Source organism: Bison bison, unplaced genomic scaffold (genome assembly GCF_000754665.1).
Source record: "Bison bison bison isolate TAMUID 2011002044 unplaced genomic scaffold, Bison_UMD1.0 scf7180017864199, whole genome shotgun sequence".
NCBI lineage: Eukaryota > Metazoa > Chordata > Mammalia > Artiodactyla > Bovidae > Bison > Bison bison.
In genome coordinates, this window is record NW_011494771.1 from 1,715,922 (window position 1) to 1,729,300 (window position 13,379).

The window sequence follows — 13,379 nt, forward strand, 5'->3', positions numbered from 1 at the left end:
TTTATTTTCTTGGGCTCCAAAATCACGGCAGATGGTGACTGCAGCCATGAAATTAAAAGACGCTTGCTCCTTGGAAGAAAAGCTATGACCAATCTAGACAGCATCTTAAAAAGCAGAGACATTACTTTGCCAACAAATGTCCATCTACTCAAAGCTTTGGTTTTTCCAGTAGTCATATGTGGATGTGAGAATTGGACCATAAAGAAAGCTGAACACCAAAGGACTGATGCTTTTGAACTGGTGTTGGAGAAGACTCTTGAGAGTCCCTTGGACTGCAATGAGATTCAACCAGTCCGTTCTAAAGGAAATCAGTCCTGAATATTCATTAGAAGGATTGATGCTAAAGCTGAAACTCCAATCTTTTGGCCACCTGATGTGAAGAACTGACTCATTGGAAAAAACCCTGATGCTGGGCAAGATTGAAGGCAGGAGGAGAAGGGGATGACAGAGGATGAGATGCTTGGATGGTATCATCAACTTGATGGACATGAGTTTGAGCAGACTCTGGGAGTTGGTGATGGACAGGGAAGCTTGGTGTGCTGTAGTCCATGGGGTTGCAAAGAGTCGGACACAACTGAGCGACTGAACTGAACTGAATTTTAATTTTTTTAACACCAAAACCCTTTTGTATTGGGGTATAGCTGATTAACAATGTTGTGGTAGTTTCAGGTGAACAGTGAAGGGACTGAGTCATACGTATACATGTATCCATTCTCCCCCAAACCTCTCTCCCATCCAGGCTGGCACATAACACCGAGCAGAGTTCATGTGCTATACAGTAGGTCCTTGTTGGTTATCCATTTTAAATATAGCAGCATGTACATGACCTTCCCAAAGTCACTAACTATCCCTTCCCCCTGGCAACCGGAAGTTTGTTTTCTAAGTCTCTTTTGTAAATAAGTTCATTTGCATCATTTCTTTTTAGATTCCACATGTAAGGGATGTCACAAGATATTACTCTTTCTCTGTCTGACTTACTTCACTCAGTATGATTCTCTCTATGACCTCATTTTAATCTTGAAAGAAAGTGAAAATTGAAAATGTTAGTCACTAAGTTGTGTCCGACTCTTTGTAACCCCATGGACTGTAGCCTGTCAGCCTCCTCTGTCCGTGGAATTCTCCAGTCAACAATGCTGGAGTGGGTTGCCATGCTCTTCTCCAGGGGATCTTCCTAATCCATGGATTGAACCCGGGTTTCCTGCATTGCAGGCAGATTCTTTATCAGTTGAGGTATGAACCCAGGTCTCCCCTATTACAGGCAGATTCTTTACCATCTGAGACATGAGGGAAGTCCAAGAATACTGGAATGGGTAGCCTATCCCTTCTCCAGGGGATCTTTCCAACCCAGGAATCAAACCAGGATCTCCTGTGTTGCAGGCGGATTCTTTACCAGTTGAACTACAAGGGAAGCCCCATTTTAATCTTAATTATCTCCTAAAAGTCTTATCTCCAAATATAGTCACAAAGGTACTAGGGCTTCAGCATAATGAACTTTAGGGGGAAGCACTTCAGTCCATAGCATGTGTATAAGAAAGATGGGCCATGGGTGGACCCAGCTAGAGGACCCAGGTTTAGGAGTTGAGAGGAGGAAGAGGAACCAGTGAAGGTGATTTCTTACTGTGTGTGTTTGTTTGCAGACAAGTGTGTGTATTCCAGAGCCCCTGGGAACCAGTGGGCTGTCAGTTACTTTGTAAGACAGATGGCACCTCCTCCAGGTAGACCTCCTGCCTGTAGCTCACGTGCACCGGAGGTTGCCTTCCTAATACCTATTTCAGCTTCCCTCTGCATTTAAACACAGTTTGTTATCATTATGCCTATGAGTTTGCTTCTGCAACAGACTTAGCTAGGATTCCAGACCAAATCCTCCTGACTCTAGAACACATGCTTTTCCTGCTATGCTTTGCTGGAACGATTTCTAGCCTGACTCCAGTGTAAGACGATTGAGACCCTAAAATGAAGCGATGAATATGAAATGGCTTTGTAAATGGTAAGTTAACATACGACTATAAGCTGACATTCCTGTTATAAGCCTTTATAATTTATGTTTGTATATGTGTTAAGGTGGCATTATTACAAATGGCTGCAATGTCTGTGTGTATGTTCGTTAATATGTGATAAATCATGTATACATGAATGCAGAATAGCATTAATATTTTACGAGTTTAGAATTTTCATAAGTGTGTTCATGCACGATATATGTGTGGTAGGTATGATGTATGTGTACTGGGGTGAGTGTGTGTGTTTTTGTCTCAGTACTCAGAAAACAGCCACGTTACTGGCTTTTAAAATGTACTTTATTAAAGAGGAATTTAAGCAGAAAAAGAAAACATTGCCCATATCTTGGTATCAGAACATAAATACATTCACAGTCTTGGGTGTTGATAATAACAGTTATTAAACTTAACTTTTAGTAAATTTGCGGTTTTTAGCCTATAAAATGTGGTCATGAGCACCCTCCTATTTGTTCTCACCACATCCTCATGAGGGCTCCCGATTTGTATGTTGGGAGAAGCACATGTTTTGACGCTTGTCAAACTCAGGTTTCTATCCTGGCTTCTGCCAACTTACTAGCTTTGGTATCTTATCATAGTTACATTGCATTATCATAGTGTATTTTAATAGTTACATTGTTGAGTGCCTTTTATGTTGAAGCTCTTTTGCCTATTACTGTGTCTAAGCTTCATATGAACCCTCTAAAGGAGAGTTCCCGTTATTAATTCCATTTCCAGATGAGAACACTGCATCTCAGAGAAGTTACATGATCCATGTGGTCAGGGAACACACTCTGTGCGACTTGGATCCTTTGAAATGTGCTGAGGTCTTTTACTGCCCAGGATCTAATCTATCTTGGTAGGTGTTCCATGTACCTTTGGGAAGAACGTGTATTACGCTGGTATTGTGTGGTGTTCTATAAATGTCTATTGGTTCTTGTTGGTTGATAGGGTTGTTCATATCTTCTATATCCTTACTGTCCTAGCAACTTTTGAGAGATACCCATGGGTATTGAAATCTCAGCATGGAAATGCCAGTTTCTCAGTCAGGTTTTACTTCACAGTTTTAGTTTAGTAGTTTTTAGTTATAGGTCGTGCTAGTGGTAAAGAACCTACCTGCCAGTGCAGGAGGCATGAGAAATGAAAGTTTGATCCCTGGGTTGGGAAGATCCCCTGGAGGAGGAGGGCATGGCAACCACTGCAGTACTCTTGTGCTGAGAATCCCGTGGACAGAAGAGCGTGGTGGGCTACCGTCCATAGGGTCACAAAGAGTCAGATATAACTGAGTGACTGAGCATGCACACACACACACATATATATACATACACACACAGTGAAAATGAAACATGGGTAAGTTCTCTCTTGCTGGCCTGGCACTGAGCGTGAAATATGTTCTATCTTCCCAACAATCATGCCCTTTGGGAAATACAGATTGGATGGTTAGATGGATAGACCGATGGATGGATGGATAAATGAATGAATAGAAGCAGACTTCCTGTCCATTTACTCAATGAAGACTTTCTGAGCCTCTTTGCTGGGACAGCACTGAACTGGCTCTGGCATCACAGTGATCACGGAACACATGAAGTTTCAGATCTCAGGGTGCAGTGATCCTGCAACTCACATGAAGGAGAAGAACCAGCTTTTTTACCTGAGAGCAGGTTTCGAGGAGGCCAGAGCTGGGGTAAGTGGATGACTTGAAAAGATGATGCCCGGTGGGAAGAAAGGTCATTAGGGATCAACGCTGGCTGGCAGTGGCTGCAGACTGCTCCCCCCCGCCCCTCCCTGGGATGCAGCCTTCCAGCTTTTTCTCCCCTCTAGCTCGGCCTCAGCCAGGATGGGTGGTGTGAGCTGCTTCCTGTGATGTATTCAGAGCCATTGCTCAGTAATATAACTGTCTGTTCCAAATGTCTTTACTTAGCATTTAGCGAGAGCCCGACCTTTTTCCACCCAAGGCCGTTACTTATATCAGTGGCTCTGTGTGTGCTCGTAGCCAGGATAAATCCCCCCCGCCCCTGCCGAGTCAGGGGCAATAGATCATGAGCTCCATCATTTACGGCCTATAAATTAAAGGGTGGCTGGCAAAGCTGGCTTCTGTGCCTGGCGGCCTGCTCCTTCGATACACAGTGTCACTCTTTTATCGGGGGGATCGTGGGGGCAGGCTGTCTGGTCTCCTTCTGAACCCCCTGAAAGACAGTATTTACCGGCTATGGAAACACCTTCACCGCATGTTTATTTCTTTGAGACACTCTGCCCCAAACTCATTGGCTCCTTGTTCGCGACTCTGTCCTGAGCCGTCTGGGCATTTAATGGCTTGGGTTGGTATGCCGTCCACATTTCCAAGGCTCCTCAGTGGCGGCAGAATCCGCTTTTAAAAACCCCACCACACCCAGAGTGTTTGGGGTTTCATAATGGCAAAGAGCAGCTGTCTTCAGTTCTCTGGAGGTTTGCATTCCTCAGACAGGGCGTTCCTCCCTTTGCTCGGAGGCCACAGAGCTCCATTGACGCCCGGGACCATCCCATCCCTGCTCCTCGAGAGACCTGGCGCCATGCTAGGGGCTCCGACCTCCCCATCGCATCCCCTGGGGGGAACAGACGCACGACTGTGGAGTCCTACATCTCAGGATGAGCCTTGACCTTGTAGGAAGATGGTCCTCGGTAGACGTCTCTGTCAGGGTCAGGTTTCGGAGAACTGATGCTGCCTCTGTATTTGAAACAACAGCAGTTATCACATAAGCAGTCCTAAGATGCCTCGGTCCAGCCTGAAGATGCTGCGTGATGTTCCAGGAGGGGATGTTCCAGGGGGGAGCACAGGGGAGTGAGCCTGTTACAGTCCTGGAACTGCGGACTTGGACGGCGCATTAGAGGTTGCCGGTCCAACACTCTACGGAATGCAAGAATCCCACCCTGACCTTCGAGACAAGCGCCCATTGGTGGCTCAGTTGGTGGGTCCTGCCTGGTGCCCAGCCTTTGTGGCATCTTCTGCTGTTGGCTGGAGCTCTCAGGACCCCAGCTATCCCAAGGCTGGAGCGTTTCTAGAAACCCTCGAGGAGTTAGTGAAACTAACATTTAGGTCCCCCTTGGGCTGCTCCTCTATTCCCCATCTTTGCCCAGTTATCTAGCAACTGGGATGAAGCCATCCCTACACCAGCTACCCATCCCTCCCCCTTGGTTTTCATGGTGTAGCTACTTCCCGGCCCGGCTTTGTCTTGGGAAGATCATCTCCCCAGGGTTTATAGACTTGTCCCTGGGCCCAGCCCACTGATTGAGGTCTTGCTGCCTGGTCTTGCTTCCTTCCCCTCCTCCTCAGTATAGTCCTGTACCTTCAGCATAAATTTCTCCCAGTTTCTTGTTGCTGTGCTCTGTCTTCTGTGGCTGGTGGAAACCCCTGAGCTAGCTCCCCTCACTAGTGAATGCACCCTGCACCGGTGTCAGGATGCTGGGCTAGCTACCTTCCTAGGACTTGCAGCTCAGCCCATGCATAGAATGTTTAATTTCAAATCCTGGGTTGCCTGGGACCATCTGTGTATCATCCAGCTGTAGCTTCTCAAGATAGTCCTACACACCTACTGCAAAATGAATGAATCTTCTGAGGTGGGAAATTTGTTTAAGGATAAAATGTATCCTTACTCAATACTCCTGTATTGAGTAAGTACTACAGGCCAGACACTTTGCATGTAATACTTTACGTGCCTCAGATCCCCAAAGCCTATGAGGTGGGTGGTATTATTATTATTACAATTATTATTGTTATTTTAGTCCTGTGTGCACAGTACAGGCACTAGAGCCAGAGTACCTGATTGAAATGCCTACTCTGCTGTATTCTAATTCCCTGGAGGCTCAGATGGTAAAGAGCCTGTCTTCAATGCAGGAGACCCAGGTTCGATCCCTGGGTCAGGAAGATCCCCTGGAGAAGGGAATGGCAACCCATTCCTGTATTCCTGCCTGGAGAATTCCATGGACAGAGGAGCCTGGAGGGCTATGGTCCATGGGGTTGCAAAGAGTTGGATACGGCTTAGCGACTAAACCACCATCACCTTGGAAAAGCAGCTTAGCTTCTTTTTGACTCAGTCTTTTTTTCTTACTCAGAAGAAAACTACTAATGCCCATTTCCAAGGGTTGTGATTTAGAACAGTGCCTCGCTGGGCCCAGAAATGTCGAGCTCCATGCCTAGTAACAGTAAATGGTCAAGTTGGGACTTGCAGAAAGGCCCTCTGGCTCTAGGGCCGCCTCTCTCTCTGCATCTCCCTGCCCTCTTTCTCAGCCTTGGGGCCAAGAGATTAGCCCAGGTGATGCCTTAGGTGGCATTTCTTTGCAACAGTCAAAGTCCTTGCTTTCACTGATTTTGAACTAGTCCCTTTGCATTGGTAAAGACCATGTTATTAATCTGCTTGTCAAGAAAAAAACAGTGCCTCTTGATCTCATGGTTCAGAGAACAGAACTGGTTCTGGGAACCCTTGTGTTTGGGACCAGCCTCTGCCACTCCCCAGCCGGGTGACCTTGGGCAAATCCACCAATCTCTTCTGCCGTTGGTTTTGTCATCTGTAAAAGCAGGAGAATGAAATTTCCCTCACAGGGCTGCAGGGGATTCAATTAGATGTTGTGAATAAGTGGAGGTGAAAGTGTCTTGCTAACCTCTTTACGCTTCAGGTTTCTCCTGAAGCAGGGACGGTGGTACCTGCTTGTAAGGATTGAGTGAGAAAATCCACGCACACTGCCTGGCATAGAGCAACTTCTCAGTTGGCGCTGCTAGGACGGTCGTTGTCATCATCCTTAAGACAGCCTGTTTAAATAAGAATTCGCTTGTTTTCCTCTGACGGAGGCTTTCAGCTAAGCCACTCATATGCTCTCCTCCCCTCCTGGACAAACACAAGAATCTGCGAGATGGTTGCCCAGACTTAGCGCACCGAGTGTGGCTGCAAAGCAGATTTTTCCTCTGCCTGCAGATAACTAGTCTCCAGGGGGCCTCAAACCTGTGACCTTGCCTTCATTAGCCATGTGAACCGGCTGGCCCAGTCTGCCCTCCGTAATAATTCCTGCCAGATGACAAAGGATATCTTACCCCATGAGCCTTGGGTTCATACCAACCTTTGACCCTATTCACTTAAAAGGTAATAAGCAACAGAAGCACCCATTCATTTATCCAGCAAGCATTTATCAAGGGACATTCTTGAGTTTTTTAGTTCATCATGAGTCAGTGTGCCTGCTGCCAGCTTTTTCAGGCTGCCGCCTTCTTCCCAAGATAAGAACAAAGTCAGGTATCTGAGTTTCTCCTCTCTCAGGGCCATTCATCACCTTTTCTCTTCTCTCCACACCCAGTCGAGTCAGGAACTCACATTAAAAGGGCTTGGAGCGGATGGCTCTGAGAAAGCCCAGGACCTGGGACCCTTTCCCTTTATGATGCCATTAGCGGGCTGATGGGTGAGGACCACGTGAGGGGCCCGAGTGTAAGAAAGCCCGGCTGACAAATACAGAACATATGTTGGCTGTCGTGAGGCTGTGGCACCTCCTTTGCACACGCAGGTCTGCTTAATTCAGTCCAGCAAGTTTTGGGCAAGTGCCCGACTGGTTGTTTATTCAGTGACCCAGCCATTCATTCATCAAACATTTCTTGAGTGTCGTATACAAGTGCTATACTGTACTGCAGACAAAAGAAATCTATAACGCTTACCTTGCCTGCATCCTAATGGGAGATACAATTTGCATTTGCAAAACACCCAGAAAAGAATTACATGCATAGGGCAGAAGAAAAAAATATTTACTTCACATTCATTTAACACTCACAAACTAACTGTGTGTCACCCACTATGTTAGATGCCCGTACCCAGAGAGGAGCATCAGATACATTGTCTCCACCATCGGGGAGCCTTGGGAGACCGCCTTAGACCCGGTGATCAAAAAACATCAAAATTAATGAGATCTCAGTTAAGAGGAAGAGATGGTTATGCCAAACGAGGGGGCAGAGGGAAGAACATACGAAACGGTTCAGCTCGGTGTTTGAAGAGAGATTTCAGTCATTTTGTCTGTCATAGGTAAAGGGTGGGCTTTCCCGGGTGGCTCAGGGGTAAAGAATCCACCTGCCGAGGTAGGAGATTCAGGAGATGTGTGTCTGATCCCTGGGTCGGGAAGATCCCCTGGAGGCAGAAAGGCGACCCACTCCAGGATTCTTGCCTGGAGAATCCCAGGGACAGAGGAGCTTGGCGGGCTTACAGCCCATGGGGTTGCAAAGAGTCGGGTTTGACTGAGGCACACAGCTGAAGGGTGGTGGTCCAGGCTTCCATATGGCAGCACTTGAGTCAGGGCTAGGGGTGGGCCGTGTCCTCAAAGGGAACCCACCTGGCTGCGCTGCCAGTGACCAGGGCTGGTCCCTTCTACCTCCAGTGCCCTCCTGTTTCTGATCCGATGACCTCCGTCATCAGTGTGTATGCAAGACACGCTTCTTGTGGAACTGGGACTGGAATTCCCTGGGAATTTGAGTCCTACTGAGCTTGGCACTGTTGTCTTGGTCCTTTCCCCATTTCTAGGCGCAAAGAGGTTCCTAAGACCAGCCTCAGAGGAATATAAAGATGAACACTAAAATTCACGCTAATAATTCATTCCTTACAGTCATGTTAAATAGCACATACAAACACACCATCACTAGCTGAAAACGAGACCATGAAAAAGGAAAAAGTTCAGCTCCTCTGAGGGCTCTTTTGTCTTCCCTCTTGGACAAGGGGTCCTATATTTTTTATTTTGCTCTAAGCCTCGAAAATGATGTAGCTCTTCCTACACTCAGGGCTTATCCTATCAAACATTTTTGGTGTGCCTGACCTGGACAGCTACAGCACTCAGCTGAGAGACAGCTGAGCTGGCCTTGGTTCCTTCATTCTTTGATCACATCATCCTTCTAGGTGCTGGCCATCCACAGATAAATAGGATGCACCCCCTGCTCGGTCAGGAGTTTCCAGTCCAGTGAGGGGGGCCGAGGGCAGGGGCAGCCCTGTGTGTGGGGAGGTGGGGAAGGCCATGTCTGGTGAGGCTCACCTACCCCACTCTTTCCCAGAACTTAGCACAGTGCCTGGTACATGGTGAGGGCTCCATATATGTTTGATGAAAGAATATGTAATGTAATGAACATGAAAGTGTCTTGTTAACTGCTTAACACTATGGAAATAGGAGGGTTATCCCTAATGGTGGGGGAAATATAGGTACTGCAGAGAATATAGCTTTCCAGAGCTCAGCCAGAGCAGAGCAAGATGTTCTTCTCCCCTGTCCTCATGAATTTTGATCCATTTGGTTTTCTCCATGCACTTTGGTAGCTCAGTGGTAAAGGATCCACCTGCTAATGCAGGAAACGCTGGTTTGATTCCTGGCTCGGGAAGAGCTTTGTCTTCCCTGGTGGCTCAGATGGTAAAGAATCTGCCCACAATGCTGGAGACCTGGGTTCAATCCCTGGGTGGAGAAGATCCCCTAGAGAAGGAAATGGCAACCCACTCTGGTATTCTTTCCTGAAAAATTCCATGGACAGAGAAACCTGGTGGGCTACAGTCCATGGGGTCTCAAAGAATCAGACATGACAGCATGCACTTTTGGGGGTGTTGGACAGGTGTCTTGCTTCTGTGTCTATCCAGATGAGATTTCTATCTTGGGGTGAGGGGTGCCACCCGATATCAAATGTCTGAACAAAATTTGGTCTTTTCTCCCACAAATGTATATTGAACATCTACTAAGGTACTGGTTCCAGGTATGGGTCAGAACCATGAACAGTCAGATAAAGAAAGGACCTAGGAGTCATTGCACACATGCGTTTCCAAATGGGGACCCTCAATCCAGTCCTGCCGAGTGATATTTTCACTGGGTCACAGAAGAACAGTGAGATAAGCCTGAGGCTTCACAGAGCTAAATTTGTGAATTTAAAGGATTTCCTTTACTCTGCAATTGTTAAAATGTAAATGTGCATTTTTTTTAAAGCAGAATGACTGCAGTAGTAGATGATAGCTGAATTTGTTTCGTATCCATTGTTGGCAAAATGTGGGCAACCCTCTGTCAGTCCTCTGACATTTGGGTGGGGAAAACTTTTACTGGTCTATGACATATAAAATCTGGGGGATTCCCTGGTGGTTCAGTGGTTGGGACTCTGTGCTTTCACTGATGAGGGTGCACGTTCAGTTCCTGATTAGGGACCTAGGACCACACCTACAGAATCTGGGAGGTGTTGGTGTCCAGTTGCACCTCTTTGTCCCTCATTCAGCAGCGTCACCATTCTGCACATCATTCTGAAAAGAACACTGATAGAGATTTCTCCAAGGGCAGAGAAAATCCCTGACTCTTTGTACAAATTATTCTTGCAATGTCTTTATATGAATTTCTTTATGTCTATTTTATTTTCCTGTCATTTCTCATATCAGTCTCTGCCCATGTGGGCTGTTCATATGTTGTCCATATGAGTATTCATTGGCAGGGGGATTAGCTGGCTGCCTTCTCAATCGGAAGCTAACAGTGATTAAACATGACCAAAATGCCATTCCTCCTGCCAGGAGCCGGCGATACAAAGATGAAGATGGCATAATAGCCCTTTCATATATTTGAGGATGAAATATGCACTGGCCTCTACTCCATCTCTTCATTCCTCCAACTATCTCTACTTCCAATTAACCATCTCTAGTTTTCAGACCCTTTTCAAATGAGAAAATCTTATGTTTCTGTGGGGGCGCTTCCCTGGTGGCTCAGACAGTAAACAATCTGCCTGCAACGCGGGAGACCTGGGTTCCATCCCTGGGTCGGGAAGATCCCCTGGAGAAGGGAATGGCTACCCGCTCCAGTATTCTTGCCTGGAGAATTCCTTGGACAGAGGTGCCTGGTAGGCTACAGTCCATGGGGTGGTAAAGAGTTGGACACAACTTAGTGACTGACACTTTTCTTAAGTTTCTATATCATTTGGATCCATCTCCTCTGAATGGCCTTCTGTTTATCTAAGTTTCTCTTAAAATATTCCCCCTGAAATTGAGATACACTCTGTGTTGGTCTGATATTTGGATATGGCATAAGTACCATACCTCCATCAATCTGCATATTATAGTCTCATTAATACAGCCTAAGGAATCATTGGAAAAGACTCTGATGCTGGGAGGGATTGGGGGCAGGAGGAGAAGGGGATGACAGAGGATGAGATGGCTGGATGGCATCACTGACTCGATGGACGTGAGTCTGAGTGAACTCTGGGAGTTGGTGATGGACAGGGAGGCCTGGCGTGCTGCGATTCATGGAGTCGCAGAGAGTTGGACACGACTGAGTGACTGAACTGAACTGAAGGAATTATTCATTTTCTGGAGAGGGGGCAGCTGCTGTACACCGTTGATAGCCTAGTAACTGCTAATATGCTGTTACTGTATGGCAGCCAGAGTTCTAAATACATTACATCTTAGTTTCCTCTTCCATAATCGCACCAGCTCAAAGACTCTCTCAATAATTCTTTGAGAAGGTACTACTATAGCAGAGGAAATTGAGATCCATGAAGGTAAATGGCTTAGGCCTGTGTCCTTTGGAAAAGCAGCATCTCAAGAATGGACACTCCTGGGCAAGGAAAGTCTTTGGCTGAGCCCCCAGGGCCTGGAAGAGATTCTCCTGGGTTGGGGGAGCAGAGCGGACTCTTCGGGCTTCAGAGCAGTGCTGGCCCATGTAGTATTGCAGGGAGGCCTGGAGATCTAAGTGAGGGAGAGGGAGCCGGTTGTCTCGGGACCTGCCACCCGAGGCCGCTGGTCAGGAATTCTTGAGGCTGGAGCTCGGCCCAGAAGCAGCAGAGGGCTGCCCAACTCGGAGCACTTGGGGGCAGGGGTCCGGGCGTCTTTGCAGCCTCCTGTGTGGGTGGGTGGTCGTCACTACGGCGCCCTCCACCAGCTTCCACACAGAGTAAGACCCTCCGAATCATAAAGTGACCCTATTGTGTTAGGGTGGTGTTCCCAATGACCGAGGTGGTGGGATCATCACAAAGAAATTGTTAGCTTATAGTGCCCTATGTGTGTGACACCAGGAGGAGGGAAGAAAGAGGGGAGGCAGGGGAGGGGAGAGAGGAAGCAGGCATGGGGGAGGGGGACGAGATCCTGCCAGGGGCCTCTCCCATCTCCTGGTTCCCACACTTCCCTCACGGCATGCCGTGGCCTCAGCTGTTTTATTGCACGAGTGAGTGAGAGCAGGGCTGTCTGCCGTCGGTCACGGGGAGCAGAAAGACCATTAGCAGCGGTGATTTATTTCAGGTCAGAGCACCGCACGGCCGTGCCCATCACAGAGGCCCTTGAAGCCCGGTGATGGATGGGAACTGGGTACCGGAAGGGGGGATGCTCGGGCTGGGAGCAGCGTGCCGTGGGGGGCGGAGCCCAGGCGTGGGGCACAGCCCGGCCTGAGCTCATTGAGACCCCCAGCTGAAGTGGAGTGGAGTGGACGTCGTTCAGGTGTGTCCTACTCTTTGTGACCCCATGGACTATACAGTCCATGGAATTCTCCAGGCCAGAACACTGGAGTGGGTAGCCTTTCCCTTCTCCAGGGGATCTTCCCAAGCCAGGGATGAACCCAGGCCCTCCGCATTGTGGGTGGATTCTTTACGAGCTGAGCCATGAGGTCCTTGGCTGAGTTGCTTCTCTCTGGGCCTCGGTTTCCTATCTGTAAAATGAGGGGCTGAGCAAGAAGGTTTTCTTTATTCTGGTGGTGGGGAGGTCAGTTCTTCTGTGTTCGTCACCAGGAACAATATTCTCACATTCTTCTGCACCCGTGTCTCCTGGCAGGACCAATGATGCAGGTCACGTTGTCTACGGCAGAGGTCCCCAGCCTTTTTCTGGGATCAGGGGCGGGTTTCGTGGAAGACAGTCCTTCCATGGGCCTGGGCTTGGTGGGGGGATGGTTTCAGGATGATTCGAGCACATCGTATTCATTGTGTGCTTTATTTCTACCGTTATTACATCGGCTCCACCTCAGATCTTCAGGCATTAGAGCCAAGAGACTGGGGACCCCTGGTCTATGCCACCTTCCTTGCTCTCTTTAATTTCTCTCCCCCCGTTTTTTTAGCTGCTCTTTGCAGCCTGCCAATCTCAGTTCCCTGATCAGGGATTGAACCTCCGCCCCCTGCATTGGAAGCACAGAGTCCTAACCACTGGACCTCCAGGGAAGTCCTAACTGCCCTCCGCTTTAAATCCTGAGCCTGTCGTGGAGCCTTGAGACCTGGCTCATTTCATGCTCCGGTTCTTTCTTCCATGTGTATTTTCCTCACCTATTCTGGGCACCTCTGAGCAGTGAATCAGACTCTTTCTACCTCCTTGGAGTGTTAAAACCTAACTTCTAAAATCCCATTACACTGTAGACAAAGACAGGGATTAATCATGAGGATGATTTCTTTATATATATATATATATATAT